Source organism: Pelodiscus sinensis, chromosome 2 (assembly GCF_049634645.1).
Source record: "Pelodiscus sinensis isolate JC-2024 chromosome 2, ASM4963464v1, whole genome shotgun sequence".
Classification (NCBI taxonomy): Eukaryota; Metazoa; Chordata; order Testudines; family Trionychidae; genus Pelodiscus; species Pelodiscus sinensis.
Genome location: NC_134712.1, coordinates 163,895,275 through 163,920,459, shown reverse-complemented (window position 1 = coordinate 163,920,459; position 25,185 = coordinate 163,895,275). Strand labels below are relative to the sequence as shown.

General features: G+C 44.0%; 2 long non-coding RNA genes across 6 annotated transcripts in view; one reads left to right on the top strand and one right to left on the bottom strand.

Annotated features, from left to right (window-relative positions):
- The window catches only part of LOC142827259 (uncharacterized), a 46,616-nt gene that overhangs the window by 6,227 nt on the left and 15,204 nt on the right, over positions 1–25,185 (top strand). The gene's annotated exons all lie outside the window — the stretch shown is intronic.
- Positions 108–21,513, bottom strand: LOC112545977 (uncharacterized). The gene is made up of 5 exons (XR_003089566.2): positions 19,776–21,513; positions 18,584–18,742; positions 3,688–4,046; positions 3,089–3,196; positions 108–1,250 (listed from the first exon to the last, which is right to left on the bottom strand). It is a non-coding gene; the product is annotated as an uncharacterized LOC112545977 (long non-coding RNA).

Here is a 25,185-nt window from a genome sequence, read left to right as displayed (position 1 = left end):
AGATAATCTATTCTACACCTTGGATCAGCTCTTTGACCTGGGTGCACAGGAGATATAAACTACATGATATTAAATAGCAAAGAATTAGTGTCAAAAAAGGTCAGCAAGAGGAAATTAGGTACTTTCCTGCAATTAATCATTATGTGCAAGGTTGGAGATTTCTGAAGTTGAACATGATTTAAATTGATACAGCTCCGCTGGAATTACAGAAATTTATGTCAAGTGGAAACAGTGGACCAAGAACTTTTTAGTTTCCTTATTTTAGTAGAAGTGTACAGTGTGGTTGGGAGACTATGATCACATGCTGTAGCCCAGATTCTGATGAAAGCTAATCCAGCATAAATATGAAGCAGCATTTTCTTTAAGGGAGAAGGGTAAAAGACTCATATATCCTACTTGTGACCCTGTGCTGTTTAGATTACTTGGGAGCTGTTTACATACCCCTGTAAACCTCTGTAACAGTTGCTTCCACACTGCACCTCCTCCCCTCCAATGTAACACATAGCTGGGAACATACTACAATCCCAGGTGCAGGCATTAAAGGTGACTGGTCTGCAACATTAAAGAGTAAATAAAAACATAGAACTGTTATAAACGGTCTTTATTAATCAGGAAATAATGCACTGAAACACTTCAAAGCACCTTCGATAGCTGGTAAAGGAAATGCTGGCAAAGGATTTCATCCTTCAAATGTGTGTAGGTCCAGGGATCATAATCAAAGTTGAGAGAGGGGAAAACGAGGACTTGCAAAGGGAAAAGGAATGTGAGGGCCTACAGGGCAGTTGCTGGACACAGAAGTTTGAATCTGCTGTGGGGAAGGAGGATCCTGTGTTGGTTTACTGTGCAGTTTCACTAAGCACTTCAGGATCTCAGTCTGTTCCTGTTACCCTGGTTGTTCTATGGCCTGCCTGTAAAGGCCTGATTGTCCTTGTAATTCCTTAACTCCCTTTCGAGGGTTGTTCCTGTTATCTGCAGTTTCTCACTGATTGATTTAGCACTTTGTGAACTAAAGCCTCCCTGTTTTCCAAGGACATGTCCTTATCTGTTGCAGCTTATCTGACGTAGTGCACATAGGGGCTGGCAAAGTCTCTGTTCGGCAAAGTGCACAAAAAGGAGTCTGAACATCGAGTCCTCCACTGTAACATTTCACCGACAAACACTTTTTTCAACGTTTCCACTCACTTCCCACTGATTTTGCAAAGAACACCTCTCAGCAAGCAGTTTAATCATTCAACATATTCAGAAATGATCTGAAGAAAGGGAAAAACAGTGAGGGGGTACAACTCTGCAGATGATACAAAACTGCTCAAGATAGTTAAGTCCAAAGCAGACTGTGAAGAGCTTCCAAAAGATCTCACAAATCTAGGCGACTGGGCAACCAATGGTTTTTAATGTTGATAAATGCAAAGTAATGCATACTGGAAAACATAATTCCAACTATACATATAAAATGACTGGGACTAAATAAGCTCAAGCTTAGATCAGAGGTTTTCAAACTACGGGTTTTGACCCTGGATTTTGACCCTGGGTCATGGAATGTCAGGCACTGTGTCTCATTGCTGCAGAGTGATCAGGTGACCAGTGGGGGTGCTGAGGCTACCTCTGCCTGTCCTGACACAGCAGACTACGCTGCACCCCAGAAGTAGCTGCCAACAGGCCTGGCTCCTAAGTAGGACGGGGGGGGGGGGGGAGGGGGAAGGAGAGTGCACAGGGCTCTTCACACTGCCCCTGCCGTGAGCACTAGTTCCACACTCCTATTGGCTGGGAACTTGCTTTTGGCTACTTCTGGGGCACAGGATGAATTGCAGTGCCAGGAGAGACAGGAAGCCTTCCTTAGAATCCCCACTTCACCACCGACTGGCAACTGTTAAAGGTAAACCCTCCTGCCACAGTTCCCCCCCCCGCCCCCCCACACACCCACCCCTAAAGCTCCCATACTCAGCCCCCACCCTGGAGCCCACACACTAGTCAAATTATGTTGGGTAGCAGGCATCAACAATTTTCTTCAACTGGGTTATGAGGAAAAAAATGTTTTTGAAAACCACTGTCTTAGACCACTCAAGAGAGAGATCTTGGAAGTCATTTGATTGTTCTCTGAAAACATCCAATCAATGGGCAGCAGCAGTGAAAAAAGGAAACAAAGTGTTAGGAATCATTAAGAAAAAGGATAGAGAATAAGACAGAGAATATCTTATTGCCTCTATGTAAATGGATGGTAGGCCCTCATCTCGAATACAGTAGTAGTTGCCTCATCTCAAGAAAGGTATCTTGGAATTGGAAAAGAGAAAGGCAACACAAATCATTAGGGCTGTGTCCAGACTCAGGGTTTTTTTTGGGAAAAGTAGCCTTTTTCCGAAAAAACTTCACCTGCGTTCTTTCGAAATTAAATCAAAAGAACGCGGCTTTTCTTTCGACGGCGGTAAACCTCATTTCACGAGGAAGAAAGCCTTCTTTCGAAAGTGCTTCTTTCGAAAGAAGGCGTTCTTGAATGTAAATAGGGCTTCTTCGAAAGAGAGCATCCAGACTCACTGGGTGCTTTCTTTCGAAAAAGCGGCTTGCTCTTTCGAAAGTTCCACATGCAGTCTAGACGCTCTCTTTCGAAAGAGGCTCTTTCGAAAGTATCTTTCGAAAGAGCCTCTTTCGAAAGAGGCTTGCAGTCTAGACATAGCCTAGGGGTATGGAACGGCTGCCATATAAGGAGAGATTATTAAAACTGGGACTTTTTTCACCTTGGAAAAGAGACTACTAAGGGGGGATATGATAAGAGATCTGTAAATCATGACAGGTGTGGAAAAAGTAAACAAAAATGTATTTACTCATTCCCATAACACAAGTAAGGGTCACCAAATTAAGTTAATAGGTAGCAGGTTTAAAATTAACAAAAGGAAGTACTTCTTCACACAGTGCAGAGTCAATCTATGGAAATTCCTGCCAGAGGATATTGTGTAGGTTAGGACTACAACACAGTTAAAAAAAAAGAGCAAAATAAATTAATGGAGAATAGGTCTCTCTGTTAGCCAGGATAGACAGGAATGGTGTCCCTAGCCTCTGTTTGTCAGAAACCGGGAATGGGTAACTTGATGATTACCTGTTCTGGTGCATCTGGCATTGGCCAAAGTCAAAGGACAGGATACTGGGCAAGATGGATCTTTGGCATGACCTTCACTTATCGTAAGTAGTGATGGGATGGCGGTGGCTGGAAGTCGTGCATATAGACAAAAGAAAAACCAGTCGGGGCTCAAAAATTCCCTTTCCAGAAACAGTTCTAATTATGCCACACTTCTCCACTGGTGGGTTACACCTTGGCAGACATCTCCCTATTCAAGGTAAGCAAGAAAACCAGGGCACAATTTCTCCAGGCTTGTGGCTTTTGTCTCGTTCCATATGTGGTCCACCTATGCTCCGTTTTGGTTCTTGCACAAGTGATTGGTTAATGGTATGGGCTGGTGTCCTACAATGAGGGAGGGGACAAAGCTCACTGCCATGGAACCTTAGGCAGAACATTTACAAGTTCCTCTCCAAAAGTTTCGATGGCCTGTCCTTTCAGGGTTCCACTGAGATCACAGAGTGCATCATCATCGTGCTTGGCCATATGGATTAGCTACACGGGTACATACAGCTCACAGAAACACAGCCAGCCTTCCACTTTTCCACACCCTTGGCCCTGCACAAGCCACAGCCACTTACCCCGCATCTCATCATCTGCTTCTTGATCCCCGGAAAGTGACTGCTCAGACCGGCTATGTGTGTCAGCAGTGGAGAACAGTTCCTGGCTGCCAGATATATCCGGGGAAGAGCTCCTGGTCCACATCAGCCACAATCACCTCATCTACAGTTTCATCCTCCGGGCTAGGTCTTCTGTGCACTGCCTCCATGCCCTCTGAAGTATCCAGAGGTCTCTTGTTGGTGGAGGTGGGGTCACCGCCAAGGATAGCGTCCAGCTCCTTACAGAAAAGGCATATCTTCAGTGAAGCACCAGAGCATTGGTTCTCTTCCAGGGCCTTATGATCAGCTTGTCTCGGTTCAATCTTTTTTCTGCACTAGGGCTGTAATAGTGTAGCCAATTAAATGATTATCCAATAAGCAAAAAGTTATAGGTTAATGCTATAGAATACACGCATTCTTCCCCTCCCCCCTGACAGTTACTTTTTTTTTAGCAGGCTGCCCAGCATGCTGACTCAGTCCTGGCTTGTGCTGGGTCTGGGAGCTCAGACCTCTCTCCCCTCTCCCCCCCTCCCCCCACCCCACAACAGGAGCTGCTGCAGGGTGACAGGATGCCGGTTCTCAAGGGGAGCTGGTTTTTTAACTGGCTCCTCTTGTTGACCAGCTGCCGCCTGGCACCCTGCACTGCTGCTTCTGATACAGAGGCAGCAGTGCAGAGTGGCAGGGGGCTCCTCGGGAGTGGGGCTGGAGTGCACTGGCTGCCAACCCCACCCCCAGGGACCACAGAATAGTCAAGCAACCGATAAGAATTCATGAGGTTAATCGACTATTCAATTAACCAAAATTTAATATCCCTACTCTGCACTGCAACATGTCCCGCACATACCTCTTTTCACACAAGGCTCGAGAAACGTGCCTGTACATGTCCCAGGTCCTAAGGGTGACTCGCAGCTGGGACAGAACAGACTCTTCTCCCCTTACACTGATCAGATCCAACAGCTCTGCGGTAGTCCAAGAGGTGGAGTATTTAGTGTGATGGGCAGACATGGGCATCTGGGTAGACACCATGAAACCACTGTACACTGAGCCAGGACACAGGGGTGTGTCTGTGTCCAGCTGCTCAGGCAGCAGAAAATGTGATTTAAATTTCTTGGGGTTTGCCAGAGAGCGGGCTGAGTAGCTAATGACCTGGGTGCAGGACAGAGGAGTTAAAACTGATGACCAGAGGGTCCTGTTGGGAACAGTGGGCCACTACCTAGAGTTCAAAGCAATGACAAAATGCCTCGAGAACGGGGAATAGAAAAAAAAAGTCCTTTGTGGAGCCGGAAGCTTTTTTTCGTATTGGCAAAAATATCGTGATTTTTTTGCAACAAAAATCATGTCGCAGTGTGAACGTTCACAGTTTTCTCTACAAAAGGCACTTTTCCTTGACAAAACTTGCCAGTGTAGACAAAGCCTTAGATAAATATCCCAGAGAAGTTTGTGATGTCAGTTATCCCTGCTGGCCCCCTCCTTTGTCATTGTTTGTTGCATTTATCATCGGTGTGAGAGCAAAGATGGAACAAGACCATCTGGTTAAGTTGCTAGCCTGGGACTTGGGGGCCTGGGATTTTATTTCAGTTCTGCCACAGATTTCCTGTGTGACCTTGGGCAAATCACTTTACGCCCCATTTATCGTGTAAAGTGGGAATAGCCTTGCAAACCTGTTGTAAAGATAAACACACTAAAGACTGTGAGGCTCTATTGACAATTGTAATGGGTGTAGGGGACCAGAAAGAGCAATGGCATCTCACCCTTTAATAGTATCCTATATCAATGTCCAGCACAGCAGGTTGTAAAAGATTTTGTACACAATTGCCCAGAATCTAAAGCTAACATGTCAGAAATTGAATTAAGAAGCTTTTCATTGAGATCAGCTGACCAACTGCAATTCAATTCTCAAATGACGAACCCAGCTTCAGTGCAGTAAACTGAAACAAGGGAACAGTAAGAGGCAATGAACTGCTGTTTGCAATGAAGCAGGTAAGGCACTTATGAAATGCAATATTTCAGATTTCTCTGGGCATAGCTAGGGTTGTCATCATCCATCTGGATAATCCATAACCCACTGGTGAGAAAAATTGGGGAACAGCACGAGGAGAATGTGTGCCTAGTCTTCTGGATTGAAAGCCAGAGCGATATTTTAGATTTGGCTGAAAAATCAGTCCTGTGGGGTTTTTGGCATTTGTCACAAATCAAGATGAATTAAATCTGCAAAGCATAGATCTGGTCTTCCCCAAAGTTAATAGAGGCTTGATTCCAAGTGTTTTGTTGATGAACATCTCTAACTTAAAACAGTTGAATATAGCCCATAAAGATTTGCTTTATTTGCTATTTTGATTCTGCTTCTGCTAGACTTAAAAATATAAGCCAAAAATTTGAAACTTGGGTGCCCAAAGCTTGAGGCTTTGGGTTTGTCTACACATAATTGTGCAAACCTTGAGTAAAACTAACCTCTACTGCACCCAACTCTGTCTCAGCCGTGATCTCCCCTCCGATCCCCTCGGGCCCAGTCCAGAGTACCTTCCTATATCCAAAACCCCACACCCTTCGACATACCCCATAGTCTGCATTCCCAGCTGGAGCCCTCATCCCTTCCTGCATACCAACACCCATCCCAGGATCCCCCTCCTGCACCCAGAACTCCTTGCCCCAGAGCCGGCAGCCCCAGCTGGAGTCCTCATCCCCTCCCATATCTCAACTCCCAATTTTGTAAACATTTGTGGACCACCATACAACTTCCATACTGACATGTGGCCCTCAGGCCAAAACATTTGCCTACCCTGCCATAAAGTCTTCCCCTACTAGCTGAAACACAAACCAGGCTTGCCTTTCTTTGTTAGCATTTGTTAAAAGTGTCACAAATCTCAATAATTTTGCAACAAAACTATGCTCAGCCCCATTACATAACCCTTGTCTTCCATGTCTACACTTAAAATGCTACAGCTATACTGTGATAGTGGTCAAGTGTAGACACTTAGGGTATGTATACACTAGAGTTTTGTCGGAAAAACGGCTGTTTTTCCAACAAAACTTGAGAAATGTCCGCACTGCAATTGCGTTCTTCCACAAGAAAAATCAAAAGAACAGAGGGTTTTTTCTGGCATTGGTAATCCTCATTCTACGAGGAAGAAGCCATTCTGCGAAAGAGCTCTTTCGCAAAAAGGCATGTGTGGATGGGTAAGAAGGGAGTTCTTTTGGAAGAAGAGGAAAGAGGAAAAAGCACAGATGCCCTGGTGGCCATTCCATCCATAGCAATCACAGCTTACATGTGAGAGAGCGTCCATTCAATCTGGATGCTCTCTTTCGAAAAAGCAGATCATTTTTTTGATGGACTTTCGCAGTGTTTTTTAGGAAGATCTCTTCCTAAAAAAGCTTCTTCCGAAAGAAGCCCGCAGTCCAGATGTAGCATTACTAACGTGATAGAACAGGTTCACCTGTTGCTCTAAGTAATCCATTTCCCCAAGAGAGTTTGAAAGAATTCTTCCATCAGTCTAATGTTATGTATTTCAAGGGCTAGGTCAGCTTAACTATGTCTCTCACAGACTGATTGTTCCTGAGACATGTTGCTATATCGATGTAACTTTTCAGCCCTGCATATCTGCTTTACTTTCACCAGATCTGTTGTTTACTGGAACATTGAGATGTAAGGATTATTAAAGGACCCAATAATTTGAAGAATTTTGGTATGGGTTAGGTCAGTGGTTTTTTCCTTCTCCTTTTGGAAAAAAACCACAAAAACAGAGAACAGTGCACAGTCAGCACAAGAGACTGCAGGACAAAATGACAGGTGATAATTATGGGTACAGTGCTCAAACCTTTGCACTATAAATTTTTTAAAAATGCTGTTGCTGAGATCCTGTGTTTTGGGGACCTCAGGGAATACTTTAAATTGTGAGTAAAGCTGAGTTTTCATTTCAATTTCTGAATAATTAATGGCATTGCAGAAAAAAAATATCTGAAAACTTTTTTCTTAATAAGGTATTATTGCGTTATCTGTCTCACTTTCTTTTCTCCTTTCCACCAATATCATGCTCTGGCAAAAGTTAATTCTGAAAAACTATGGAAAACACAGTAGAAAATTTGAAGTGTTACCTGTATTTCTAAAAAATCCTGATAGGAAGTACATTTCCAGCAGAGGATAAGGTGAAGTGACTGGTATAAATACTGACAAATTCTTACCAAAAGCTGGTCTAAACTAAGCTTTATTCCGATGAATTTCCTATCCCTAGAGCCCTGCACATATACAAAATTTATATTTGCATCTGTAAAAATGATCCACAGATATCCATGTCCACATCCACAGATTTGAAGGGCTTTTCCCATGATTGCTAATGCCCGTGCAGCTCCACCAATGGCAACACTAATGTAGATAAGGCACCAACATTTTTACCATCTTGTGTAAAGTAAGCAGATTTAGACAGCATCATGGTGAGAATTCTGTCTCAGCCATACTCCCTCTTTTGTTACAACTGTAAAGATGTAGTAGGGGTGTCAATGGTAAGTACTTCTGTCCTCCCCCAGTAAAAAACCCTAGGCTACGTCTATACTGGCATGATTTTCCGAAAATGCTTTTAACGGAAAAGTTTTCCGTTAAAAGCATTTTCAGAAAAGCGCGTCTAGATTGGCAGGACGCATTTCTGCAAAAGCACTTTTTGCGGAAAAGCGTCCATGGCCAATCTAGATGGGGTTTTCCACAAAAAAGCCCCGATTGCCATTTTCGCGATCAAGGCTTTTTTGCGGAAAACATTACCGTGCTGTTTACACTGGCCCTCTTGCGCAAATGATTTGCGCAAGAGGGCTTTTGCCCGAATGGGAGCAGCACAGTATTTCCGCAAGAACACTGAAGATCTTACATGAGATCGTCAGTGTTCTTGCGGAAATTCAAATGGCCAGTGTAGACAGCTGGCAAGTTTTTCCGCAAAATCAAATGATTTTGCAGAAAAACTTGCCAGTCTAGACACAGCCCTAGTGTAGTGATAGCCTCAAGTTATCAATTCCTGTTCTGCAAATACCACACAGAATTCTATTTTCAACAGGTTATCTTTCGCTGACTGTACATCACACCAGCTCTTCAACGACGTATCTGCTGTTAATCTCAGCCTTAGAGTACAACTATCCTGCATATGTTCCCAAATAATCTCAGAGGCTCACCTCCTTGTAAGTCATATTGGAAATATGGCTTGATTTAACTGAAAAGTTCATTAGTCCCCCGTATCGGAAATCATTATGTCAGTTACCTTTTCATTCTGGAAGTGGATTTCAGTTATGTTTACAGCATCCAAGTTCAAAAAAACTTCCAAAACAGATTGCAGCATGAAACTGTAGAGTTGCAATTCATATGCAAACTTGACACCATCAGAATGTATCTGAATAGATATTAGGAATGGCTAGCTCAGTACAAGAGAGTAATTTTTGCCCAACTGGTATTCTGACCTTCTTATTACCTGTTGAGAATGGGCCATATCCACCCTAACTGAATTGGCTGTGGTAGCACCAGTACTCCACATAGTAATGTAACCCTCCTATCTTTGTATGTATCCCCACCAAACTGAACTTTCCACATTATGCATCTAATGATGTGGACTCCAGCCCATGAAAGTTTATACCCAAATAAATTTGTTAGTCTTTAAGGTTCCACAGGACTCCTCATTGTTTTTGTTCTTAGTGTTCAATTTCACTTCTTGTGAATATTCTTGACCATCTGTGAATTCAGGATTCATGGAATAGCAAGATTCATGCATCAAATGGCATCACTTTCAGAAGTCCTTATTCTCTGAAGGCAGATATGTAAGAGCTTCACACTAAACTCACTCTTCAGCAACCCATTTTGATTTGCTTGAAGCGTTTTGCTTAATTGCTCTGCCTCAGGCATATTCTGGCCCATTCCAAACAGACTAAAAAAGCTAGACTCACCTATGCTCCAAGTAGCCAAAGAATAAAGGGCTTTTTTGGTACTTTCCATTTGTAGAGGGAGTGGCAAAAGGTGAATCAGACCAACACCAAGGAGATGCAAGATTAACATCTCTCTCCTCAGGTTAGATAGGTAGTTGCTCAATTCTCTCTTTCCATTCCTACCTGAATTCATTACCTAATTCTAATTTAGACAATTACATTCTGCCTACCTAATACTCTCCCTGCAGTTAAAATTGGATGGTATTCTTCCCTGCTCATTCCTAAGTTATTTTGTAGTGTTGCTGTGTACTGTTAAGTAGTTAGCACAGTCTACTTTATAATATGGGTGTGGAACCTTTTAGTCATGGCTGAAGTGTGAACACATGAAAAGTCTCTTGGACACCCCTCAGAGTTCCTGCTCAGGCTTTGTTTTTTTATACATGTAGCTTATCCTTTAGGTTGCAATTATAGAGAAGCTGAAGTCAAGTGTGTTTCCCGTATGACTGGCATATACCTGGATGTAGCTGTATCCCGTTTAGAATGCAGTTGTCCTTGCCCTGAGGCTGCCATTTGGGGGCAAACTTCTTCTAACATTATTTTCATATTAATGAATTCTGCAGTGCCCTATTTTGGTTAAGTTCCCAGTCCCACCACAGTTATAAGATGCTGCCCAAGTTCTGTCAAGTGCCTATTTTACACAGTACATGGAGCCCTGCATGGAGCCCTCAGTGTTTCAGCTTGCACAAGCAGCTTTCTAACAGCAGCCGTTAGCATAACACCAGCTGTCTATCCGTCCTTGATCAAAAAAACCTAACACAGGCTGGCTGGGATAGTGGAGTTCTTACAAGTAGGCTAGAGGGAGAAGTAGTACATGTGTTTCTTCCCCTCTCTTTGTTGTGCTGCAATCAAGAAGGGATAATTCATTGCGTGTAACCTGTCTGTTTTTTTGGCAAAGACTACACAATCACCACCCACTACCAATTTCTCCAAGACAGAAAAACATTCCCCTACTGTGACAATCAGGGAGAGAACCTCCCTCCACCCCCAATAAGCAACTGAATCAAATTTTATACAGTATAATCACACCATAAAGGTATTGTGGTATGATTAAAAACACTTGGTGATAGGCAGGTCATGAATATCATTGTATTATGTATGTACAGAGGGCTGGAGAGAGTTATGTATACGTGAAGGAAGTATGTTCCTAAAATACATTTTCAGAGCATATCTAATAAACAGGCTTTTCTGGACAAAGAACAGTGGATTTGCTAGTGTGCCAGGGGAAGCCAGACACTACATTTACATATAAGCTAAAGAAAGCAATTAAGCTAACAAAAGATAATTTGATGAGTACACCAATGTCTGTAGCCCCTGACTCCGGAAGCCTAGAGGATGCACTTTGAGTGATATAAGGGGAGCAAATAACCATTTCAGTTTAGGGCAGTGGTTCTCAACCAGGCATCTGAAGCTCCCTGAGGTTTCAGAGGATGTGCCAAAGCAGGGCCAGTGTCAGGCCCTGGTCAGGTCAGGAGCTGGAGCCAGGCTGTGGAAGAGTTGCCCAGGAAGATGGGGACATGGGCTGGGAGTTGCTCTTGTGCCCCCTCACCCAGGGTTAGTGGAAGGTCTGGGGCTTCCTTGACAATTCTTATCATGGCTCAGCTGCAGCTTCTGGCCTGGCTAGGGGCGGGGCCTCAGGACAAGAAGAGGAGCAAGGGGTGGAGCCACAGTTCAAGAATCATTGGCCTCCTTCCTGTCTCTAGAAGAGACAAATGCTCACATTAGATTTATGAGAGTTACATATTTGGCACCCCTTAATTTCAGCCAGCAAACAGTCTATAGTAGTTCAAATTCCTGTATGAGTCACCGCTTGGAACACCACCTTTGGAGGAGTCATCTACAGAGGCTGAATTCGGGAACTTGACGTTTAAAAAAAAAAAAAAAACACGTTCATGAATCTCTAATGCTTCAGTTAGAACATCAGGACTTAGGCAGTGACAGTAGCAGATTCAAACTTCTATAATGTTACCTAACCACTAGAAGAGATTAAGAGCCACAGCAAGTTACAGATACACACTGGCTGTGTCTACACTGGCACCCCTTTCCGGAAAAGGGATGCTAATGTAGACTTCGGAATTGCAAATTCCGCGGGGGATTTAAATATCCCCCGGGGGATTTGCATTTACATGGCTGCCGCTTTTTTCCGGCTTGGGGATAAGCCGGAGAAAAGCGCCAGTCTAGACGTGATTCTCTGGAAAATAAGCCCTTTTCAAGTAGGAATAAGAGATCCTCCGGAAAAGGGCTTATTTTCCGGAGAATCACGTCTAGACTGGCGCTTTTCTCCGGCTTATCCCCAAGCCGGAAAAAAGCGGCAGCTATGTAAATGCAAATGCCGCGGGGGATATTTAAATCCCCCGCGGAATTTGCAATTCCGAAGTCTACATTAGCATCCCTTTTCCGGAAAGGGGTGCCAATGTAGACACAGCCACTGAGTGTGAGTCACATCTTCTGTGATCTATCCTACCTCTTTCCAAATTTACTGAACACAGAGTGCTAGGTCAGTCACAGAGAGATCATTTCAATACGGCATTGAGTTCCTCAGCTTGCAGCCAACCTCAAATAACAACTTTGAGAAGCTTGAACACACCTATCCTCAAAAATCCTCAGGGCGTTAAAATATCGTCAGTAGCAGGGATGTAGAATCCTGTTTAATTAGTTAACCGGTTAAATGTTAAGTTTAACTAGTTAACTAATTAAACAGGGGAGAGCTGAAGTAGCCCCTGTGCTGGGGGCAGCGACAGCTCCAACCTGGCTACTTCCAACCCCGTGCTGGGCTGCCAGCTCCCAGCCCACATGGCCTGGGAGTTGGCAGCATTGTGTGGGGCTGGAAGCAGCAGCAGGGTGGGGGCAGGGGAGCAGGGGAAGGCTGCTGGCTCCCAGACTGTGTGGGCTGGGAGCCAGCAGCCCAGTGGGGGAGTGGAGCAGCCCTCTGCCCACAGCAGGCCGTTCCCTGGTAACAGTTAGCCATTATCCATTCATGTCCCTAATCAGCAGGCTTTAGAATTAAGTGCTATTATTTCATTGCTGATCATTTTAAGAAATGGGAGGGGCTAGGAGCAAATTCCTATTGGGAATCACTGCAAGGAAGTAAATGCTGAAGGAAGAAATAAGTGACACACAAATAGGCAGTGATGGAAAAAGTACCCAAAAAAGTGACTTCAGTAAAAGTACTGCTACTTTGAAAAAAAATGTAATTAAGTAAAAGTCAAAGTATCCTTCTGGAAAACTACTTGAGTAAAAGTATCGCATCGTAATTGTACTCAAGTATCCAGAAGTAAAAAGTAGCCATCTATAGTTAACCACCTGAGTTATCATAGGGCATCATTATTTGGGTCGGGGGCCACTGATCTACAGAAAAATCAGTCAGGAGCCACACAAGTGAGAGGCAACCCCCACCCCCAACCCAAAAACAAAAAAACCCAAGACCCCTCACTGATGTGGCCCCCAACTGAGATACCTCAGTCCCCTGCCAGTCCCTCAGCGGGGGAGGGAGGGGAGAAGAGGCAGGGAGGACCAAGTTTCAGAGCTTCCCATAGGCCAGATTAATTCTTTTGGGGTCCCAGGGTTAGTAGATTTGGTGAGGGGCTCCCCAGCCTCTGGAGTGAGGCCAAAAGAGGGGTTCAATGTGTGGGAGAGGGTTGCCAGGGAGTTGGATAGGGATGGGGGTGAGGGCGGAGGCCTGGGTGGGAGGGAGGTGCAAGAGCAGGCTGAGAGTGGAATGTCTGGAAGCGGGGAGGTTGCAGGAGCAGACCAGGGCTGGAAAAGCTGGGCAGGAGTGGGGGTGCAGGAGAGGGATGGCCATGAGGAGAATGGGGGTCCGCACTCTCTGCTGCTCCCAGCTGTTCCTATTGGCTGAAATCTGGCCAATGGGAGCAGCAGGGAAACGCTCCCACAAGCATTTTCCAACACCACATTCCCCCAGCCAGGGGGAGGGTGAGCAGGAGTGTGTGGCACCACGCTTCTGCCCAACACACCAGATCTGGCCCTGCATATAGACTGTTTTTTAATAAAAAGGTGTTGATACGGTTCTGAAAGTAGCAAATAGCTAAGCACTTCTGGAAATAGTAGGGGAGTAAAGAGTACAATATTTTCTAAAAAAAATTAAGTATTTCTACTTAGTTACTTTCCATCTCTGCAAACAGGAAACGTGAAAAAGGCTTAGAAAAACATGAGCTATGAGGGAAGACTAAAGGCACTGGGCTTGTTTAGTTTAGAAAAGATAAGACTGAGAGGGAACATGCTAGCAGTTTTCAAGCGTCTAAAAGGATGTTACAAGGAGCAGGGAGAAAAATTGTTCTCTTTGGCTTCTGAGGATAGGACAAGAAGCAATGGGTTTAAACTGCAGCAAGGGAGGTTTAGGTTGGACAATAGGAAAAACTTCCTAACTGTCAGGGTGGTCAAACACAAGAATAAATTACCTAGGGAGGTTGTGGAATCTCCATCTCTGGAGATAAATATTTAAGAGCAAGTTGGATAGACATCTGTCAGGTCCTGCCATGAGGGTAGGGGACTGGACTCAATGACCTCTTGAGGTCCCTTCCAGTTCTAGTGTTCTATGATTCTAGGAAAGGAGAGAAAACAGAAGAAGAATGGGAAGGTGAGACAGAAAAAAGGGCAGAAATAGATGTGGTCCTGAAAAACAGACTCCCCCAATGAGGGATACAGAATTGACTGTTGGGCCCTTAGTGTTAATAACTCAAAGTTTAGTTAGTCCCTAAAAGCCATATTCTTCTCTTGATCTTTGTTCAAACCTCCCACTGATAGATGTGGGTACTCTGTTGAGGATTCAACAAAGGGTGCACTCCTAATTTTGTACCCTGGTGCATGGATAACATTCAGCATTCTCTGTAGACTGAATCTGACATCCCTGCTTTAGCATGCTGGGACAAGACTGTAAGTAAGGTATCAATTGCCAAGTTGTGCTGAGATTTTGGGTAATATTGTTTTAAAAGCATTCCATGTCTGACTGAGAATCAGAGTCATGAGTTAATGTATTATAAGTGGAAGCCACAGATGTATGTTATTTTATTTCATTAAGTAGGGTAGCTTGCTTGGCAGTAGAATGGTGGTTGTTCATCAGCTATGGATTGCAATTTAGCTCATATTACCTCTCTGCTGATTACTGTTGGTTAACTTGAAAAACTTTTCTTTTTCTTTTTTTATTTGGCACAGCACTATTTAGGTTGTCTGGGACTTGGCCAAGTCCAGAGGCTGCACTCATCTTTCTTCAGTTATGCAAACATTTCAAAGTACGTGCGTTCATACACACACGCCCATTTCTCATGATGAGAGAGAAGTGCTGTAGATGAAGGGCCCGATCTTGACACCAACAAGAATTTTGGTGGATGAAAGGGAGCAGGATCTGGTCCAAACAGAAATGAGGTGGAGTTTTTTATGACAGGAGAGCGAGAGGAAGTTTCGTCCACTGGTTAGGACTCTTCCCTGTGTTCAAGTCCCTGTTCTGCCAATGAACCCCTGTGTGATTAGGCCAGTCACCTAGCCTCTCTGTGCCTCAGTTTTCCATCTGTTAAATGGGGCTAATGGCATCTTCCCCCTCCCCCAGGTGTTGAAAGACTGAATACATTAAAAACTGTATGATGCTCAGACACTGCAGTAAATAGGATAAAATTAGAGATGTGAATGTGTAAATAGTTAACCGATAAGCCCAGGCTCATTGCTTAACATTCACCGTTACCCGCAGGCTCCCACCCCACTCCAGGGGAGCCAGCTGCTGCCTCACGCTGCTGCCTCTGACACAGAGTGGGCACTAGAGCACACTGGGAGCCGGGTGCTGCTGCAGGTGCATGTAACTGCTAAGTTTTTCAGCAGTTTCAAATCTTTTCAACATCCCGGCTGCGTCTAGACTGGCAAGTTTTTCTGCAAAAGCAGCTGCTTTTGCAGAAAAACTTGCCAGCAGTCTACACTGGCCACTTGAATTTCTGCAAGAACACTGACGATCTAATGTAAGATTGTCAATGTTCTTGCGCAAATACTATGCTGCTCCCTCTCGGGAAAAAGCCCTCTTGTGCAAATGCTTTTGCGCAAGAGGGCCAGTGTAGACAATGTGGTATTGTTTTGTGCAAAAAAGCCCCAATTGCGAAAATGGCGATCGGGGCTTTCTTGCACAAAACCGCATCTAGATTGGCACGGATGCTTTTCTGCAAAAAGGGCTTTTGCAGAAAAGCGTCCGTGCCAATCTAGACGCTCTTTTCCGCAAATGCTTTTAACAGAAAAACTTTTCCGTTAAGAGAATTTACGGAAAATCATGCCAGTCTAGACATAGCCCCCTAGTATAAATACGATTATTTGTGGTAGGAAGAGACTGAAACTAGCTGCTCAGAGGCACTACCTGAAAACACCAAGAAACAGGTTCAGAATTTCACACTAGCACTTATTAAAAAAATATCTATTACATATACCACACATTTAACTATTCCTGATGGTCAGACATGCTAATTACATTTATTTTTATTATTTGGGATGGGGAGGGAGTAATATGGTATAAACCTTTAACCCTACAGCCTAAATGGACTTTTACAAGTGATCTTTAAAACTTGGTCTTATAACTGCCAGTTCTCTCCCACCTAAAATAAGTAAATGAAAATCAAGACCCATTCTTAGTTGCCTAAAAGAAACAAATATCTATATTGGCACTCAAAGCTCAGTGTACATTAAATGACACTCTACTAACAAACAGATAACTGTTTCCTTTTTCCACTGAAGTTTGCTGTAACAGTTACATAGTACTTAAGAAGCAGTCATCTGTAGAGAAGATCCAAATATTATCCAATGTCAAAATCCATGGGACTTTTAAGATTTCCAAGGCTTATGCCTTACATCTGGCTAAGGCTTTGTCTACATTGGCAATTGAGTGACAAAGCTTTCATCGTTCTCAGTTACTTAAACACACTCACCCCCCCATGACAAAAGCCTTGCTGCAGCAAGTACTAGTACAAACAGTGCTGCAAATGCCAGGAGGTGAAAGTTTTTGGCCCGCAAAAGTGGTGATAAAATGTTTATGCTACCTGACACCATGGGCTCGTCTACATTGGCCCCTTTTCCGGAAGGGGCATGTTAATTTCAGAGATCGCAATAGGGAAATCCGCAGGGGATTTAAATATCCCCCGCGGCATTTAAATAAAAATGTCCGCAGCTTTTTTCCGGCTTTTAGAAAAGCCGGAAAAGAGCGTCTACACTGGCCCCGATCCTCCGGAAAAAGCGCCCTTTTCCAGAGGATCTTATTCCTTTGAAGTAGGAATAAGATCCTCCGGAAAAGGGCGCTTTTTCCGGAGGATCGGGGCCAGTGTAGACGCTCTTTTCCGGCTTTTCTAAAAGCCGGAAAAAAGCTGCGGACATTTTTATTAAATGCCGCGGGGGATATTTAAATCCCCCGCGGATTTCCCTATTGCGATCTCTGAAATTAACATGCCCCTTCCGGAAAAGGGGCCAGTGTAGACGTAGCCTATATGTGGAAGTTCAACATGGAAGTTCAACAACAAGCGATATGATATTTTAAAACAAAACATGTAAACAAAACACAGTGCTGGGTTTAATTATCTTTTTGATCATTGTCAGACTTTTTGGAGTCAGGGCTGCCTGTCACTCAGCATTTGTGCAGTACCTAGTACAGTAAGGCCCATCTTTACTTTGTCTTGAGGTGCTATCATAATAAACAAGATTAATAATAATAAATCAGCAGATAGAGACCATTGGAAATATTTGGCTAGTGAGATGGAATTGGCAGAACTTTCCAAAATATCTTACAAGTGCTCATGTACTTAAAATGTTATAGACCAGCAAACATTGCAATTTTGGAGCAATTTATTCCTCTGATAGCTAAAGAAAGAACTCACAGGTGCTACTTTCTTTCAAAACTGGGATCAAAAGTGTGATGTTTTGCCATCCTTGCCTCTTACAGACTGTTATATACCACAGCAGATGGTGGGGGGGGGGGGAGGTGGTGTCACGTTTCATTTAAGTGGATTAAGTAATACAACCCTTAGAGACTTGAAAGGAACTCTCACTGGCCAGGACCAGCCTTAAGTACCAGTAAAGCCACTGTCGATATCACAGTTCAACTCATGCTCAGTAGCTCATGTTGGCTTGACTCCCACTGAACCACCTGGGCCAGAGCAGAGGCAACAATTTAGAACTAGATTCCCTTGGTCTCTGGCAATGGGATTGGATAAGTAAGCAATTTAAGTAGGAAGAGAACTAGCATCTTAAGTCTGTGCAAATCATAAAGTTGGCTGTGTCAAATGTACAGTACAGGATAGCACATGACCAAGGTGGACAGTCACACAGCTCAAACACTGAGCTGCAAATAGCAGCTACTCAGAGAAAATAAGGAAGGAAAGCAGTTTGTCAGTAATCTACAAAGGCTGAAGCTTGCCTACACAAGACATTTAGGCCAGGATGTTCAAAGAAGCCTTAGGGAGCTAAGACCCTAGCTCCCACTGATCTTTAATTGGAGTTGGGATCTGATTTATGCTGCTTTGAGAATCCCTACCTCAGCCAATTTCAATACATGAACAAGTTCTTGAGGCATAGCTGCTGACAAATAAATATGAAATAAATCTGGTTTTGATCATTGCAAATTATTTGGCCAGCTCTAATTATAAATTGCTATTCATGTTATTGTATCTTTTCAAAACATTCAATCTTGGTAACAAAAGTTTCCATAGCATTCCACCTTCAGGTGAATGAATTTGATAGAGATAGCATATTGCTAGTACTGAGATTTCTCCCCTGTACTTTCTACTAATCACTACAACATTTCACCCCTTTCCCCAAAGAGGTATAACATGACAATAGATCAGCCACAGTTGGAAGCGAATACTAATGTATGTCAGTAACAGAACCCCACCCTCCCCAATATTGTTTAATTTAATCTTTGTTCCCTCAAGTTCATAATGATAGAAGCTCTTACCTGAATAGGGAAGGAGAGAACAGAGTTCCCAAACAGGCAGAAAAAGTGACAGCCAAACACTAGTTGCCCAATCAGGTGAAGGTAATTTGAAGATTCACAGGTGCAGCAATAACCAGTCAATAGAAAAGGAGACAGCAAGGGTATTCTGTTGAATAAAAGCTGGGAGCAGAAGAGTGGGTTATTTTGGAGAGTGATCTTTAAAGGTTTTGGGTCCATTAAAAATAGATCAGTGAGTGCATTTCAGAGAGGATATTGTGAGACTTAATACATGACTGACTAATAAGAGTACAGTCTTTGAACAGAAGGACTTGTTTTGCATCTCTGTTTGCACAACACTTAGCACAAATGGGCTCCTGGTGCAGAACTAGGGCTTTTAGTGCAAGACAAACTAGCGGAACAAATAAAACATGTACTGTACAATTAAGTACATTAGTAAGTGTTGTTAAGATATTAAGTAACTTTGTATTGTATTAAATAACTTGGACTAAAACTCAGATTCCTAATTGAGATATTAAACTAACCTTATATGAAATGAAGAGGGGGAAAAAAATCTGTCCATGCTGCATTTCCCAACCCCCCTGCAAGATACATAAGTTTCCTGTATTTGACCTTCTACAGAGTTTGTAAATTATTGAATTATATATAATGTGCCAGTTACTTGCTTGTTAACACTGCCCAGACGTTTCTTAAGAACAGTTAAGTATTAAAATTTAAAAAAGAAAAAGGAGGAAAACTTTTTGAATTACCACACAAATTTCTGTTACTCACACAAAAAATGCCTTATGGCAGTTCCCCAACCCTACATTGTCTCCTCTATTCCTAATTCAGTGGATGAAATACATTTTCCTTTGGTTACATCTATTGCAGAATTGTGTTCAGAACACAATCATTGAACTAATACAATTACTGAATGAAATGCAGAAGAAGTGCCCTGTCCTAAGTGACTCAATTATTTATCCTATATGATTGCAAAGGAACAGCAGTGCATTATATTCACACTATGTGGGATAAAATCACCAAGACTATTATTAATCCTCAGGCTTCAAGGAATAAATTGATCTCCAGCTGTAGAGAGCTCACATGATTATGTGCAGCATTATGAAGACTTTAGACTGCTGTTATCAATAGGACAAGATTGGATGCGACAAAATTAACTGGAATGTCTAATATATTTTGAATTTTACTTACTCACCTGTGGAATTCTTGTGCTAATGTCACAAAGGAAAAGGAACCTGACATATGGAGAAAAAAGACACATATTTGTATATAAATCAAACAACCCCTTAGTTCCTTTCTAACAGTTGCAAACAAAACAAAACACCTACCCCAATAGAGACAATATTAATCCAAATAACACCCAGATTAGATTCTATGTAATATCATAGTTTGAAAGGAAATTTGGGCATATGGGCTGAGGAAATCTTGATGCTGGTGTCATCCATACACTTACAATACAAAAATTGGCAATGTTTTAACCTTTTAAATAACATTTGAACTCTTATCACATCTAATTTAAATAGGTGGATTTGTTTTCTTTAAAATATGATAGTCTCTTTGGAAGATGTGCCATGAAAACAGAACAGATTGTCAGACAGAAGAGTGCACCAGTTGATAGACTAGAGAGAATTCATTCTTGGTACAACTTTACTATGAAGTAAAACGAGTGATGAATTTGGTCCCAAATCATTTGCAACAGAGACCAAATGGATGGAAAGGAAACAATTTTCTAGCAAAATTAAGATTACTGTAAAACAATGATTTGAAACTCTGAGCCGCTGAAAACTTTATTAAAAAAAAAGTTTCCTGAAATGGACAGCACATCCTTTCACATGAGGCCGAACAATCCTTCATCTGATCTCTGGGTTAAGCAGCTCTATCCCAGTTTACTATTAATTACTTCTTAGAGATGCAGCAGTAGCAGGGAAAGCTTAAATGGGGTGCTATGTCTAGTAGGCTTTTTTTCCCTGCTAATCCTTTTTATCTTTGAATTAAGGCCATAGGCTATAGGCTATGGAAGTTAATTCCACACTGGACGTGATGAAACTGTAGTAACCTGTGAAAACTGCAACCTTGACAAAGAGAGTTAATCACTTCTTGCATGTTTAGGCTTGTGAAAGTGAGCAAGGATTTACATCAGTAGAAAGTGTGTTTTTCTTACGCTGATTGAAGGGCATGAAGCTATGTGCTCCCTAGTTCTCTCAGCGCCATCTAGTAGGGTTAACAAAAAAAAGTTTTACGTTCATTCTACACTACAGGAACAGTGATTAACAAAGCAATTTAAAACATAAAGCTTAAAGACTTATTTATATGGTGTTAAATAAAAGAAATGGATGTTTTAAAAAACTAGGGCCTTCCTGGAAGATTGAGAGACTGAGCAAAAAATCATTGCACTCAGTCGTGTCATCAAAATACAGACATGTACAATTTTTGAGCCAGTCATGAGGGAGGACAGCAGAGAAATACTGGAGAGTGAGAGAGATATCTTCATCTTTCCCTCTCTGTAATATTCAAAATTATTGCACTAGTCCTCAAGATCCCAAATCAACATTTGGGAACCATTGTGCAAATTGCTTTACAAACTCCTGGTAGGGCAGATCTACAGTCATTTAATTTACCTATTTTTAAATCAAATTCCATTATAATTTTTAAAAGGCTCTAACAACAAATGCTGCATCTCACAAGAAAACTGCCTATTGGCAGGGGATTAGACTAAATGACCCTAGTGATGCCTTTTAATTCTCTGTTTCTATCTAACTCAGTGGTTCTAGAAATCTACACTTAAAACTCTGCATCAGCACAGCTCACTGATGTAATGCTTAAGTGAAGGGGTCCTATACTAACAGGAGAAGTTTTCCTGTGGGTGTAGTAAATTCAGCTCCCCAAGAAAGATGCCGAAAGCAGCTATGTTGACAGGAGAAACTATCTAACCGATATAGTGCTATCTACACCTGAGTAGGTCAGTATAATTCAGTTGCTCAAGGGCAAGGTTCCTTGTAAGTTGCAGGCTCCTGCAGAGGCATGGAAATCAGCTGATGGGGGTGGGGAAGGGAAGGGTGAGCATCTTACTGAGAAAGCAGATAAACTGGAGCTAGCTGCCTGCTTGGACTGAGGCACTCAAAGAGCCAGTAAAAAGGGAGATAAGGAGAAAATTAGTGGTGAGGGGGAGGGAGTAAGTAACTGGCTGCTCAGGAGTCAGAGGGGAGGGGAGAGGAGTTTAGAGCATCCTGCTGCAGGAGAAGAGAGAGGCAGAAATTCAGCACTCTCAAGCCTCCTGGGAAGGGGGAGGTAAAGGGCTGTCTGCATGTGTGCAGTGAGGTGGAAGTAAGGGGCAGTTTGTTTGGGGTATCTAACTCACTGCTGTTTGTCTGGGTTGGGTGGGGAGCAAGCTGCAAGGAGTGTGTGTGCGTGTGCCAGGACACTTTCATGACTATATTTCAAACAAAGTTTACATTAGGTGTTAAAGGCTTAAGATAAGAAAGAAAAAGATTCTTTTAACATTCTATCTTTGGAGTGTTGCAGACATCTAAAATTCTGATCTTAATGTTTTTTTTTTTAAATCCTGTGTTACTAATTAATACATGGTAAATTTAATAGCATTAAGACCAGATCTTTGTTATGTGGTAGAATTCTGGCTCTTATGAGTCAGAAGTAGCAAGTAATAGCTTGAGCTGTTAGAAAGGTTGATACATGTACTCCAAAGGTAGTGTTAATTTTCTTTTTTCTTTGATTTCATATTACATATTTCAAGTATTGCTCCTTGTTAGATATCTCTTGTTTTAATATATTTTTTTCCACACAGATGGACTGCTTAAAACTATGTGTGTGTATTTTGTTTGTATTAGTGGCGCACATCCACACACTGTCAATATTGGTGGTATACATAAGAAAATTCAACCCACCCAAGGATAGAAAATGTTAGAGGGAACACTGCTTAAGGATTTTTCACACCTTTGAATAAGTATGTGAAAGGTCAGCCTGTACAACATACGGCCCAAGGGCCACATGCAGCCCGCAGGGGCTCACTGTGCGGCCCGTGACAACTATGGGCAGCGTGGCCCCATCCGATCCGCTGGTAGGGCGGAGGAGCGGAGCACTGCCGGGGAGGGGAAAGTGCAGTGATTCTTGCCACTGGGCTGCCTGCGTGCAGCTCCGGCATGAAGAGGCGAGGTGCGAGCCAGAGGGTGGGACGACGGCAGATGCCAGGATGCTGGCGTGAAGTCATGGTCAGTGACCGCTGGATTCAAAAAGGCAGAAGCCAGGTAGGGGAGGGGAAGGGGCTTGTGCTGAGGGGAGGGGGGCAGGTCAGGAAAAAGGGGAAGACACCAAGGGGCAGGGTGAAAGAGGGTATGTCTACACTACCCCCCTAGTTCAAACTAGGGGGGGTAATATAGTCATACGGAGTTGCAAATGAAGCCCGGGATTTGAATTTCCCGGGCTTCATTTGCATAAAGCTGGCCGGCGCCATTTTTAAATGCCGGCTAGGTCGGACCCCATGCCGTGTGGCTACACGCGGCATGGACTAGCTAGTTCGGATTAGGCTTCCTAATCCGAACTAGCTGTACACCTCGTTCCACGAGGTGGTCCGACCTAGCCGGCATTTAAAAATGGCGCCGGCTGGCTTTATGCAAATGAAGCCCGGGAAATTCAAATCCCGGGCTTCATTTGCAACTCCGTATGACTACATTACCCCCCCTAGTTCAAACTAGGGGGGTAGTGTAGACATACCCGGAGAGACAAATACCAGGGGGCCAAGTGGAGACATGCGGTTTTTCTTTTTTTTTTTTTTCTCAACAAAAATTTTTAGCCGTGTGTTTGGTATTTTTTGGGATAGCATCCCTACTTGCGGCCCGCAGCTGTTTTCTTTGGAGTAATATGGCCCTCGTCGCTTTCCGAGTTGTGCAGGCCTGTGAAAGGTTAACTGGTTCTGGTTAATGGGTGGGGGAGGAGGCTGCTCCAGACCCACAGTGCCTGCCATGGACAATGGAGGGGCTCAACAAACTATAGAATCTACTTGCCCGTGGCAAGTAGATTTCAACCCGCGCGCCCCGTTTACTGGTGGTGTGCGCAGGCGCAATGTGGCTCTTGCACATGCGCAGTGCGGGGCTGGCGAGCGGCTTTCGCTGCCGTTTGTCAAGCCCTAGACAAGGGTAATCCAGCCTGGTCAGAGCAGTCCCTGTCCACAGAAGGCCTGGGCACACACCAGGCAGAGACTGCTCCGGGGGGAGCATGCTCTGGAATGCTATCCCTTTATTCAGTTAAATGGTTAAACAAACATAACATTTAACTGGTTAATCAATTAAATGGGACTTTATATCCCTACCCTGAACAACACAGTTATAGCAATATAAATCTGTAGTGTAGACCTGGCCTAAGAGAGCATCTCTAGGCTGAAATCTAAATAGAGGAGAGAAAAAGGAAGCACTAGCTTCCCATTTCACAGGAAAACTGAGGAACATAGAGACTAAGGCCTGGATTTTTAAAGATATTATGCAATGCTCTGCTCAGCATTACAATATCTGACTTAGGAGCCCAGGTAATTTTCAAGAGTACCTTAGCGCAACTGCATGCTACAAAATTAAACTGACCTAAGTTACATTCACGTACAGCCACTGCAGTAATTAAACTGCTTTTATATGTCTACGGCAGGGGCAGGGAACCTCTTTTGGGTTGGGGGCTGCCGACCCACAGAAAAATTAGTCATGGGCTGCACAAAAGTGAGAAGAAGGAAAAAAAGACCTGTCCTCACTCACATGGCCCCTAACTGAGAAGAAAGACACACCCCACATCCCCCTCATACATCAGAACCTAATGGGATCCAGGCTAGTAGATTTTGTGTGCTCCAGTCCTGCAGTAGGCATGGGTTCCCCAATGCTGAGGGTGGGAGCCCTGAGCCTTGGGGGCCGGATCCAGGCCAGCCAGGAACTATATCTGGCCCATGGCTCTGAGGTTCCCCACCATGTTCTACACTATGCTCCTTTGGTCAGCTGTGCCCAACCTCACCAGCAGTGCTTGCACTGATATAACTGCTGGAGTGGGGCATTGTGGGATGGCTTCTGAAAGGCAGCAACAGTCTATGTAAACCCATGGTCCCCAACACGGTGCCCGCGGGCGCCATGGCGCCTGTGGGGGCATTTGCATGTGCCCGCCAGGTGCTCGGGGCTGGCCTGGCCCCGGGCACATGGCGCAGCGCTTGCAGGGAGCACCGGCCCCGGGCGCGTGGCGCTTGTGGGGGGGAGCGCCGGCCCCAGGCGCGCGGCACTTGTGGGGGGAGCAGGGGAGTGCCGGCCCCGGGCACGCGGCGCTTGCGGGGGGGAGCACCGGCCCTGGGCGCGCGGTGCTTGCGGGGGGGAGCGCCGGCCCCGGGCGCGCAGCCCTTGGAGGGGGCCCCCGGCCCCGGGGCTATGGGGGGGCCCTGGCCCCACGGCTATAGGGGGGGGGCCGCCCCCGGGCGCGCAAGTGTCCCCACCCCCTGGTGCCCGGCGGGCGAACGGCCACGCCCCCTGGTGCCCGACAACCTCAAAAGGTTGGGGACCACTGATGTAAACAATGGAGGGTCTACACTGACACTCCATTGCATCGACATAACTGCTATGTCTCTCATG